Source organism: Gouania willdenowi, chromosome 16, assembly GCF_900634775.1.
Source record: "Gouania willdenowi chromosome 16, fGouWil2.1, whole genome shotgun sequence".
Classification (NCBI taxonomy): domain Eukaryota; kingdom Metazoa; phylum Chordata; class Actinopteri; order Blenniiformes; family Gobiesocidae; genus Gouania; species Gouania willdenowi.
Window position 1 is genome coordinate 13772669 of NC_041059.1, and position 10157 is coordinate 13782825.

Below are 10157 nucleotides of genomic sequence, written 5' to 3' on the forward strand. Positions count from 1 at the left end.
CTTCGTGGTAGATACACCGCTGTTGTGTTCATGTTCGAAATAAAAGTAAATCAATAGAATGGGTTTTCATGTTCTGTCCAAAAGTGTATGGCTTCCGTCCAGGGCCGGCTCTGGGTAATACGGTGCTCCAGGTGGGAGAAGACTTTGGTGGGTCAGCACATAGATTTTTCATTCTGAGTTTTTCTGTTCTTTTTATTATTTATTTAAAAGAAAAAATGTCAAGTAAATGTGAAGGATGGGGTGAAATTTGTTATTCGTATCTTTTATTATTAACATTATTATTTTTTATTTCACAGAATTAAATTTTTGCACCCCTCCAGCAGGTGGCGTCCCTGGTGACCGCCTGGTTCGCCTAAGCCCAGAGCCGGCCCTGCTTCCTTCTGAAAAGTCTCTTTTTAATCCAGCATTCAAAGCTATGGACGTTACCCTCTGTAGCTGTGGCTTTAGCTGTAGCTTGCCTCCACTGATAACTGTGTGCCTGCATTGTCCAGGCTTTGAGTTTCTGATTAGAAAATGAAGCACTTTATGAATCAAAGCCATTACATCACTTAGAAAAGATCAGCAGCACTTCGATCTTGTTACCACTGATGCACTGAAGGAGTTTCAGTCAAAGGTTGCTGTTACAGCCTTTTTGGAGAACATCCAAGTTAGATAAACATCAGCTGCTGCATTCTTGTCGATTTCGCTTTTGGTTTATCAAGTTAGTGTATGTATTAGGCAAAAGGAAATGAGTGTGAAGCAGCAGTTTCAAGATAAAAGCCTCTAAAACCAAACCACAGCCTCAGAAACATTCTTATTTATGTGGCTCGAATTATGTGCACTTTCCAAATAACTCACACACTGGCAATACATACTTTTACTGGAACTGGAATGATGTTTGTTTTGTGACCTGTCATGGACAACAGATGCAAATTAGCATTTTTGCCAACTCTGGCGTATTTACAATATGTAATTTTTACATTTGTTCATCAATGTGCACTGTCCCTTTCAAATAAACATTTTTTTTACAATGATAGTCATCTCTAAGCGCTAAATGGTTTCAGGGTCATTGTTGCTAAAATCTGTATACATTTACATAGAACATATATGTCTACTGACATTTCTATTTCACACTGTCCTATAAAGGTGTTCACACGTATCTGTGTGAACTCCCTCTGGGTTATAAACAGAGGTGTAAAGAGTACTGCTATATCCTACTTAAATAGAAGTACAGTTACTTGACTGAAAGTGTAGTCAAGTACAAGTACAAGTAAGTCATACATAACGTACAAGTCAAAAGTAGCACACAGTAAATCTTGCCACAGTTCCTTTGCATACAGTAAACAGCTCATGTATAATATTAAAAAGGAAGAGACCAAATCTTGCACTATTGGAACTTAATTTTATTTCCACAAAGGCATCTATATAAAACAAAAGGTTTTTGTCAAAATGTACAATTCTTTTTCAAAATAAAAGGCTCTAAGTATAGCTAAAACAGTGCCATGCCAAATATGCCATGTGGGTAACAACATGATAAGTACTAGAAACCCCAACCTGAAGAAATGGCACAACTAAGAACTTATGGATTATGTTCAATGTGCTATGACCATGAAACGGAAATAAAAAATAAAAATAAATTTAAAAAAAATTACTCGGTAACAGTTTGGTGTACAAATGTAAAAAACATTACTTTACTTCTTTTAAAATGTACCTAAGTAGAAGTAAAATTACTGATTTAGAAATGTACTAAAAAAAAGTACAAGTATCAATTAAAGCAAATACTTCTAATCTGTTACTTTCACCTTTGGTTTGAAGCATTAGAAAAGCTACAGGAAGTGGTACAGTTCAACTAACGCAACACTAAGTCAGACTTCAGGAGAGGCTTTTTAAAGAGGAAAAGGAAGAAAAGAGGAAGTTTGTGATCAGCAAAAATAAAGGGAAAAGGTATTTGTAGAATTGATCACATAAGCCCAAGCAAACATTTGAGGGCTGTTTAGTACTGAGCATACACACACGTCACATACTGTACATACACCCCTATATTCAAAATGTATTCCAAGTCCATTTATGTTTACTGCTACATACTTCATTTTCCCATGTTGAATTATACATGCTTATCCATCCAGTAAACATTGGTTGGCTTTTACCCTGACCTGTGTCAACAGTAAGGTTTTCCTCTCAACAAATGGAGTGATGATAAAGTATTAAAACTCTGCATGATTTGAAGTATAGTGCCAACGCTGCATAGAGTGAAACGTCAAATCCAATTTTATAAATAAAAGGTGGAAATCCATCCATGATCTGCACCCACTTATCCTGATTAAAGTAGCAGGACACTATCACACAGGTCTGCCAGTCATTTGGAAATGTTAACACAAAACCACTGACAACATCAACCACTCAAACACCCACTCACGCACGCAATTAATCCTTCTGTGAGAAAAAAAAAAAAGAGAAAGGTCTCACCCCAAAAACAGGCTTTTTGATGCAAACCTGTTTTTATCCAGTGCTGAAGTGTGTTTGCAAGCAGATTGTCATTGGTTCGAATCCACTGTGGGTAATCAATGTGCTATATTGAGCAAGTCCCTTATGCTCCCTTATTGGGTAAAAGCAGAGAACACATTGTGTATGTACCTCAGATATGAAATATAAAGTGGATCTTTCACCTTAAATCCAATATCACACACAGTCCTCTTTTTAAGTGAGTGATTCACAGGGAGAGGTTGCAGGTCACAAAGTATCTCTAGATTATTTGTGCTCTGCAGGTCATGATCTGAGCCCACCCAACATTAAAATATATGCTGTTTTCATTGTTCCACTATAACTGCTAAGAAGAGTCTCACTGTGACCGAAGCCTCACTGGACTTCGTAGCATCCACATAGAGGTACAAATATATAAGAAAACATGACATTTTTTAAAAAAAATATTTGGCATTTTAAGTGATTGAAATTGTGCAGAGTTTAGAAACACTAAACTCAGGACTACAGGATGCAGTAAATTAAAAAAAAGAAAGTGCAACATTTTCTTTGTAACAACAATCTTCGCACTAAGAGGCTGCCTTACTATCCTCCACACAATGAGCCCATACTTAGAAACTTTGGTAACACTTTGCTTGAAGTTTTATACATAAAGGCTGACATTACGCTGCCATTATCTGTCATTAGCATCAATAAGGTATCATGAAGGCTGTCACCAAGTGTTGTTTGATAAACTATGACACCTTAGGAGGCTATATTGGCTTTTTGGGTTAGGTGGAGGGATCTAGTTAGGTTAGGTAGGGTTAAAGTTAGGGTTAGGTTAGGTAGGGATAGACATGTTTAAAGTCAAGGGCTACAGGAACCCCTAACCCCTCACTATAACAGTGATAATAAATAAAATAATAAAATAATAAAATAATAAAAAAGAAAATTAAAACCAGGAATTAAATTAAATTGAAATATGGATACAAAAGATAAAGTGCTTATACCAGGATGTGCAGGAGGGAGTTTTGAAGGTATCTGAGATTAGGGTTAGGCGTGGGGAAGGGGAGGTTAGGGTTAGGGTATGGAAAAACAAGTTAGGGTTAGGATTTAGGAAGAATGGGTAAGGTGTAGGGACCTGGGTAGAAAAGGTGGGAATAGGGTTAAGGTTAGGGGTTAGTGTAATGAAGGGTTAGGGGTTAACATAGAGATAGGGTAACAAATGACACTTAATGACAATCTTCATGACACCTTATTCATGCTAATGACAAGTATCATGTCATAGTAATGACAGCGAAATGTCAGCCTTTATGAATGAAACTTCATGTAAAGTGTTAGTGAAACTTTTAGCCATGCACATGAGCTCAAACACTTTGCTAAGCACGTGTCAAAAAGAAGGGAGAAGTGGTTTGAATATTACAGTGCATAGCATGACCCCACTCTGAAGCCACTCACTGAAAGAAACTAGAAGATGCTGTGACATCTGTTGCTGATCACAAATATGGTCACTGTCAGACAAGTGACGAGTAAGTGCATCACTCAAGTGCATGGCTCTTCTTAATAGACCACAGAGTTCAGTCTATTAGACATGCTGTAAATGTCTCCCCACACCACCTCCACTCTCTGTATCCTAATAGTTCAGAGTCCTGCAGGCTGTGCACACTGAACCCAGAACTTAAAACTAACCACTGCATGCAGATGGATCCGTGCACAGCTAACAGCACTCTGACCGGATGGCCTCAGGGAGAGGCAAAGGAATCCCAGAAAATTGAAGACTACAAAGAAGGAGGAGGAAGAAGTAGGTGGAAAAAACAGTGAGAGCAGTGGGAAATGCATCCATCCTTTCATTTAAGTGGTGAGCAATCCAGAGCAGAATATGTAGCCTACAAACAAGTGTGGCCTTTTAAAGAACCGCTGCACTCTCTGCATATTGATGCAGCTTTATTATTCCATTATTGGTGCTGAGGAGGAGAGGCTGGCCTGAAGGTGAGCCGCACACAAATGTTGCAGCCGTCATGTTTCGAGTATCTGAAAGTGTTTGAGAGGATGAGTACAGCTTTACAGCGTCAGCAGCATGACAGTCAGACGTGGATGGACCGGATGTGTTTGTCAGCTGTCTGCTGCTTGGAATTTAAAAAAAAAAAAAAGGAGAAAAACACCAGTCAGCAGACAAGTGGCACTGGTGTGTTTCTGCTTGAACTCACATTTCATGATCCAGGGTCCATTCTTTTGGACATCTCCACTCCTGCTTTTGAACCTGAGCCTCTGATGGAGTGAAGCTCCCAAACAGCTGATGGGCTGAGGAGAGTGGGTTTGTTAAATTATCATCTCATAATAATGTCTTACATCTGTTGGATATTATTTCAGAAACCATTATTTGGTCAATATTGGTGGAGGTACTGTAAGCTACATCAATAACCTTACAGTGTGGCTTCAACCACAACCATATTCCTATTTGCTTTCTTTATTTGTTGATTTACTGTAAGTCTTACTTTGTTGCAGGTGAGGTCATTTTTAAAGTGTTCAATAAATAAAGTTGAGTTAGATTCTCATAAAAGTACGCTAATTGTAATTTCAGGGATATTTGATAATCAGTCTGTAAAGTATAATATGTTAGAATGACTGCTGTGGATGTACTAACTGTATAAGACGTAGGGGCTCATTTGGTGGGGGGTTGTCTAAAGCAGCAATTTTCAACTCGTGGGTCAGGACCTAAAAGTGGGTCGTGGACCTGTACTAGGTGGGTGGCGGACAGCTGGTCAAAAATAAATAAACTTAATGTCTCTCATCTTGGACTTGTCTTTTATTTTAAAAGAAACTTTTCTTTTGACAGGCATGCTGTGAAATGCATTTTTCACAGGAAAATATATAGATTTACGTTTTACAAAATTATGATATGTGTGGTTTTACCAGGTATTTTTGAAAAACTAAAATTGGTTGGTTGAATTCTAGAAAAAAAAGTGGGTCGTGATTTAATGACCGTGGCAAAATGTGGGTCCCAGTGTGATAAATAAGTTTTTGTACTCTCTGAATACACCTGGTACTTATGTTGTGTGAAATCGGCCGACTGGATACACAACAGAACAACAAAGAGCTCTGTTGGAGATATTTTCGAGTTTTAAACAATTTTATATTTTATCTTAAAGTGGTTACATGAGTTACAGTTAGGATAAACTTGTTTCTCTTTGTAGGATTTATTTATTTGATAGTTCGCACTGGGTACATTTTAAATGTTGGTGTGTAGTCACTAGGTGAGCCTCATTAACGGGGCAGGTACGTAGGAGTGGAAAGCACCGGGAAGGCAAATGTCTTTTTTTTTTTTACCTGGAACCTCGAATGACAAGAGGAAAAGCTAAGTTGTCGGCGATATATAATGGAATAAACCAAAAAAACTAAAAGATTGCTTGGACAATAACATTTTTTTAGCAAGCGTAAAGTCAGATTTCTCTGTGCCCAATGAATTGATTTGAGTTTACAGTTTGGTCTTTAATCCTTGTTGGATTCATGCTTTTTGGCTTGCTCAGAAAACCATGTTGAATGTTTAGATATATACGTAAGGATATTTTTTTTTAGATAGCTATATTTACGATAAGCACATCTCCTCTGAATCCAACCCCTGATTAGCAGCTGTTAACACCACCTTGTCCTGCACAGGAACCAACAATGACTGCAGCTGCTGTGACAACAAGGTCACTGGAAGGTTCTGTGGTATGATCTGCGTCCATGTGAGACGTCAAATTTAAACCTGGTTAATGTAAAGGTAACAGCTCCTAGTCAAAAGGAATGCCCTGATGAAGGCTGTGTCGTCTTAGATTTAGGAGGACAGAGTGAGTATGCCTTTGAGCGAGCGCTGCTCTTCTATTTGGAAGTATGTCGGTCTTTCAAAAGCTAAGTACACGTTCTAAGTGTCAGCATGACCGTAAAGTTTAATGCTGACGTGTTTGAAAGGACGACAGCCTCCTCTTAGCTCAGTTACACAGCTAAGTGTTTGGATGAACACAAAAAAAGATTCACACATTCTGCTCTTTTCAGTGTGGAATATGAGAAACTATAGTTGGCACAATGTTCAGTGATTTGGTTGATGTGAGGGCTGGGTCACCTGAGCTCCTGAATGGATGAGGTCAACTACGCACGAAGGCTGGCGTTTGACTCAATGTGGCCAAAGTTTCTTTGAAAATACTTTCTGAATGATGTAGTTGGCTCTAGAATGTTTCAAACAACTACCTACAGTATAGCCTAGAACCATTTCATGTTATCTGATAAAGACATACAGTAAATACAATACACGTAACATGAGCAATGCATACATCCCTGTGTATGAAGGGTTTTTTTTCCTCTTTTTTTTTGCACAGGAACGTTTTAAAATTTTAAAAACAATTTCAAGTGTTTTAACAAAACTGCTCTCTGCTTGCATTACAAATGCAGAGTCCAGATTTTCAAAAATGTGTATCCTGCAACTCATTTTGACTATTCTTCTTATTTTTTTCCTGCGTTGTTTTAAAAACCCATCAGTAACATTTCTGTAGAAGGCCCCAAGCTATTTATTCTTTCTATATCTTTGGGTTGATTAATACATTTTAGACCCTTGCCATTGTTTTATAATTCTTCTTTCGACGAGGAAGGAGTAACACAAATGTAGGTTGTAGTTTTTATTAGTAATTGTAGTATTACGGTTCTGGTTTGACCCGCAAAGATTGATTTTGGTTGTTTATGGTTCCTGATGTCCATCTATCTTTTAGGCTGTGGGCTTGGCCGCTTTCGACAGTTAAGATGGAAAGTAAATGTCAAAAACAAAGACAGGTGACTGCTCAAGATTAACGAATGCCTCTGAGAAATCAGGTCTTTTGGCTCAGAATCCAACTGTGAATATAAAAATGGACTAACATGAATATACAGGTTATATGAGTAACTGATTTTGGACCAGCTGCTTTTTGAGCTTTGCTTTTCCTCTTGCTGCATCACATGATTTTGCACCGAATCTAAAACCCCAGACTACTTTCACAGCCCCTCTTTGAAGCTTCAAAGCCATGACGCTCCACCCTATCCCAGCTTGTCCTTTCTTAGTGTCAGCTGTCGTTTTCCCCCCAACTAAGAACAAGTGTATTCCCTTTGTCCCTGCTCTCATCTATTTCCATTGGAGAGCATCGATTGACTTGTTTAAGCTCTTCAGCGTGGACTAGTATTTCACTTAATGCAGCCTCATTCTACTCGTCCCTTCATGCTTCTGTCGTGCTCGACTCATCTCCCTTTGTCATTAGTCCTAAACCCTGCCAACATCCAGCTAGTGGAGGGAGGATAGAGGATGATTTTGTGGTGATGGGTTGAGATTGTGATTGAAAGAAGTCAGGAGTATTGAAAACAAGTTCGAATGAACTACGGCTGGGCCCACGGAATATCTGCGTGCCGAATAGCACAGTTCCACCGAGTAAAAAAATGGGGGCCCCTGGCGCCCCCGTGGCACATACGGAGTAATGGGCCCCATTCATATATTGGTATGTGTCAATGATTCGGTACCACCAACTGTCGCAATATTTGACTGACAAATAAATGAGAAAACCACTTCTCGAAATTGCATAATCGTAATCTACACTGAATTACCCTTGAAAGATATATCACACAACTATGATGCCATTAATTTGGAAATTATCGGAAAATGGGGTGGACCCCCGAGCTCCATTTCAAAAAAAGGGCACCGAGTGTCTTATCATATTCATAACCATAAGGTATTAATACCAAACTGAATTCCGATGTAACGAGAACTAATGGAGGAGTAGTCATTTGAGAAATGGGGCCCCCTGGTTCTCCCATGACACGTAATGGGCCCCATTTATACATTGGTACGTGCCAATGATTCGGGACAACCAACCGTTGTAATATTTGACTCTCAAATGAATGAGAAATCGACTTTTGTTTTCTTTCGTTTGTTTTTTCTTCCTTTGAGGGCCTTGGGCAAATCATAAATCGGGCCATGAGCGTCGATGTGTCCACATCCATAGATTATAGCTACCAAATTTCAACCCGATCCGTTCACGAATAACAGAAGAGTAGTGATGTTAACTAGCGTACACAACAACAACAACAACAACGTGAGTGGCGTTTTGAATCTGGTAGAACGGCCTAAAAACTCTTCTAGAAAAGCACAAACCTGCACTTATTGTGTTGCATGCAAATATTTAAATTTCCAACACTAAATAATTATCTAAGACTGATTTATGAACTTCGTTTCCAGCCATTTATTGGAGGCACATTTGTTCTGATAAGCACAACAGTAAAACTACACTTCATCAATCAATGTAATCTTAACTAAAGGGCTGCCATCTTTATCCTGCTCGACAGAAGAAAAAAAATCTGCGAGCTGGAACAAGAACAGTTTTGCTGCTGCAGTGAGAAGACTCAGATCTGTGTTCGTCATCATTTGTTCCCAGTGAAACATCACACCAAGACACAGTCGTAAATGGCTTGTTCAAGTGCTCAGTGTATTAGTGCATCCTACTAAGACACCGCTAAAGCGGTGGGAAGAATCAGTGTCATCAATCTGTTTGGTTTTATACATCCAACTCTTCTCTTTGTTCGTCACCAAAGGTGAGGGTGTGAATGACTGTTTAGTGTCACGGGTCATAAAAAAAGACTCATCAATTAGATTTTAATTGGTCTTTCATTTTCTATTAGCTTCATTTATCAAAATCATAAATGTATATTTTTACATTACATATTGTATATCAATTGTATTCAAAATAAACTCTAGAATGTGAATTGACTTACAGTAGACCAGGGGTGTCAAACTCATTTTAGTTCAGGGGCCAAATACGGAACCAGTTTGACCTTAAGTGGGCCACATACTGTATTTTAGGTTGGAAAGTGAGCAAAGTCAACATTCATGTGCCCTGGTTTGCACTTCTACATATAAATGATGAAGTATATGATATCAGTCCCAGCAGGATCTTAAATTTACCAGATTCTGGGAATTTGGGGAAATTTTGTGGAACAATTTGTGGAAAATTTACCAGATTTTGGGAAAATGTAGTTCTTTCAACAACATGAGATTAAAAATGACTGCCATCGTGTGATATAAAAAATGGAAAATTGAGCTCTACCAATATTGTGCATTTTAGTTGATTTTTTTTCATTTGGATGGGCTGAGATATGTACAACTGAATTAGTTGGTCATTTACAAAATGTTTCATGTGAATTTGATGCTCTAAATGGCCAGATTTGGCCCCTGGGCCTTGAGTTTGACACACGTGACTTACACATACCTGAAAATCTTTTAATGCCAGAAGTTCAAGGCAGTAGCAAAAGGTTTGTGATTCTCCCTCTGAAACAAGATAAAAACATTACATCACACCAGACAGTGCAACATCTAACAGTAGATTTTTAAAAGACAACAATTTCTATGCCAGGAATGTCTACATTTGTTAAAGTATAATGTGGCTCACATATTTTTTGGTCATTTTAACTTTCCACAGGTGAAAAACATCTGGAGTGTTGTGTTCAATGTCTGTAGGAATGTACAGTATGTCACAATTTTTTTTAAAAACATAATAAAAATGAGTGTATTTCACCTTTATTATTAGACTTCTGCCCAGGGAACTCAAGGATCGATACTGGGGCGATTTCTGAACACTATTGCACAGCAACAAGACAGAAAGTAGCATCAGCAGGGTCTTTCCCAGACATGGATTTCTAAACAAAGTGAAGGTTTAAGATGCTTTTAAAGC

The 10157-nt window shown here is 38.4% G+C and overlaps 1 long non-coding RNA gene across 2 annotated transcripts; it reads right to left on the bottom strand.

Moving 5' to 3' along the window:
- Nucleotides 1-2500: 2500 nt before the first annotated feature.
- On the bottom strand, nt 2501-10157 carry LOC114478365 (uncharacterized). Of its 2 annotated transcripts, XR_003675846.1 has the most exons (4): nt 10002-10157; nt 9696-9754; nt 4644-4737; nt 2501-4467 (listed from the first exon to the last, which is right to left on the bottom strand). It is a non-coding gene; the product is annotated as an uncharacterized LOC114478365 (long non-coding RNA). The 2 variants fall into 2 exon arrangements; XR_003675845.1 differs by having other exon boundaries at nt 2501-4737.